We start from the raw sequence: 2817 nt of genomic DNA on the forward strand, positions 1-2817 counted from the left end.
AAATGACGTTCACAAGGATGTCAGAGCCAGGATTCAAACCCAGGTCTATTAGGATGCAAACTTTATATGATTTCCACCATAACCAAGCTACCTTTCAGTATATTATTTTATTGTATTTGTACATATTGATATGTCTTCATTTTTGTCGAGTTTCTGTTTTTCAAATGTTCTTGTGTTTCTCTTAATACAATATAGGTTTTTTCTTTCTTTTTTGCCTTATTGGGGAGGAGCTGAAGGAAGGCTAGCTGTTATCTAGTGCCTTCCCAATTCCACTGCCATATATTTTCTTTTAATAAAATAATTTTCCAGCCGGGCTCGGTGGCTCAGCCTGTAATCCCGCACCTTTGGGAGGCTGAGATGAGTGGATTGCCTGAGCCCGCGGGTTCGAGACCCGCCTGGGCAGCGAGACCTCATCTCTACAATAAATCAAAAAATTAGCTGGCCGTGGTAGCGCGCGCCTGTAATTCCGGCTACGTGGAAGGCTGAGGTGGAAGGATCGCCCGAGCCCAGCAGGTGAGGCTGTGGTGGCCGGGAGCGGTCACTGCACTCCAGTCTGGGCAACAGAGTGAGACTCCAACTCAAAAAAATCAATCAATCAAATCAAATCAAATAATTTTCCTTGTAGTTTTTACCCTGTTGACAGGCTAAATACAGAAAAGGTATCACCTATGAGTAATCCTCTGTTCTTTTCCTTACTATAATATGGGTCTTTATCATGGAATGTGTCTAGTTCTGTAGACATTTTTTTTTTTTTTGAATTGGAGTCTCACTCTGTCGCCCAGACTGGAGTGCAGTGGCCGCTCCCGACCACCGCAGCCTCGACCTGCTGGGCTCTGGCGATCCTTCCGCCTCAGCCTTCTGAGTAACCGGAATTATAGGCATGGCTGATGTTTTGATTTATTGTAGAGATGAGGTCTCGCCTGCCCAGGCGGGTCTCGAACTCATGGGCTCAGGTAATCCACTCACCTCAGCCTCCCAAAGCGCGGGATTACAGGCTGAGCCACCGAACCCAGCTCTGGCTGACATTTTTAATCTTTAAAAAATGGTTAAAACCAGCCAAGTATGGTGGCTCAACCCTGTAATCCCAGCACTTTGGGAGGCTGAGGCCAGAGTTCACTTGAACCCAGGAATTGAAGACCAGCCTGGGCATCTCTCAGCTACTTGGGAGGCTGAGGCTGGAGGATCCCTTGAGCCCAGGAGTTTGAGGCTGCAGTGAGCCAGAATTATGCCATTGCACTCCAGCCTGGGTGATGGACCAATAAAATGCAGCAGATGTGACAATTGGGATTTCTGAGCCCAGGCAGGCCTTAAGAGAACCAGCTGCTTCTGTTTTTGCCCTGGGAACCCCGTTGCCTTGTAAAATCCAGGTTTGGCTGGGCATGGCTGCTCACGCCTGTAATTCCAGCACTTGGAGGACAAGGCAAGAGGACTGCCTGAACCCAGGGTTTTGAGACTAACCTGGACAACTTGACGAGACCTCATCTCTACAGTAAATAAAAAAAAAAATTAGCTAGGCATGGTGGTGTGCACCTGTGATTCCAGCTACTTGGAAGGCTGAGGTTAAAGGGTCGCCTGAGCCCAACAGGTCCAGGCTGCGGTGGCCGTGAGTGTGCCACTGCACTCCAGCCTGGGTGACAGAGTGAGACCCCGACTGAAAAAAAAAATCCAGGTCACACTGCTGGAAAAAGGCCAAGTGGAGCAAGAGGCCCAGCTGTAACAGTGTCCCAGCTGAGCCTACCCTCCAGGTGATTCACCAGCTAACTACAGTCACATGATTGAACCCAGGCAAGACCAGCAGAACGGCTCAGCCAACCCACAGAATCTTGGGAAATAATAAAGCAAGTTATTTTAAACCACTCAGTTTGGGAAAAGTTTCTTATAAAGCAAGAGGTGAGACAGGCTGGCAATGAAAAGGTGAAGAGGAATTCTTCAGGAAGGTAATGGAGGAAAGAGTTTTCCAGGCAGAGTAAATATTAAGAGCAAAGATGCAGAGGGTATAAGTGTATAGCCTATCTCAGGAATGGCAAGTGGTATTGTGCAGTTAAAGGAAAAACAGAAGGTGCACAGCAGGGAGTAGCTGATAAATAAGTAAATTGGGTCTCAGTCTGGAAGAGAAAAGTGTTGCTACCAGTTGCAATTTAATGATGAGCTTTGGCTATATTACATCGTAGAACATCACACAGGAATTGTGTTTCTACTGTATTGTCTCTTTCATTTGTGAACGATTTTCTCTCAAACCTCCTCAAAGAAATAATTAGGTCAGTATCTAGTATCCTTAAGTGGCATCATGTTGAGATTACTAAGAAACACTTTCAGAATTTTGGTAGCCTGCCCAGCGGGTAGGTTAATATTGGGTTTCATTTTTGCTGTTTGCTTTGCTGTTCATTTATTAGAGAAGCAAACATTTATTGAGTTTGTGCTATATATCAGGCAGTTGGAATTCAGAAAAATAAGCCATAGTTCTTACCTTCTAGAAGTTTCTAGTCTATCTGATGAGATTGACGGGTAGTAGGAAATTACACAACAGCATACTTATCCCCAGAAAGGAAGGAGATAATTTCATATAATTATTATTATCTAAGACAATACTATATTTACCTCGAGAATTTCTGTTGCCAAGCGTAGGCTACATAGTGAGACCTTGTCTCTACAAATAATAAAAAAATTAGCTGGGCGTGGTGGTGTGCGCCTATAATCCCAGCTACTCGAAGGGTGAGGCAAAGCAGGAGGTTGAGGCTGTGGTGAGCCATGAAGTGTGCCACTTCACTCTAGCTTGGTGACAGAGTGAGACTCCAACTAAAAAAAAAAAAAAAAAAA

The sequence above is a fragment of the Carlito syrichta genome, unplaced genomic scaffold (genome assembly GCF_000164805.1).
Source record: "Carlito syrichta isolate Samal-C Ts95f unplaced genomic scaffold, Tarsius_syrichta-2.0.1 Scaffold313972, whole genome shotgun sequence".
Classification (NCBI taxonomy): Eukaryota; Metazoa; Chordata; class Mammalia; order Primates; family Tarsiidae; genus Carlito; species Carlito syrichta.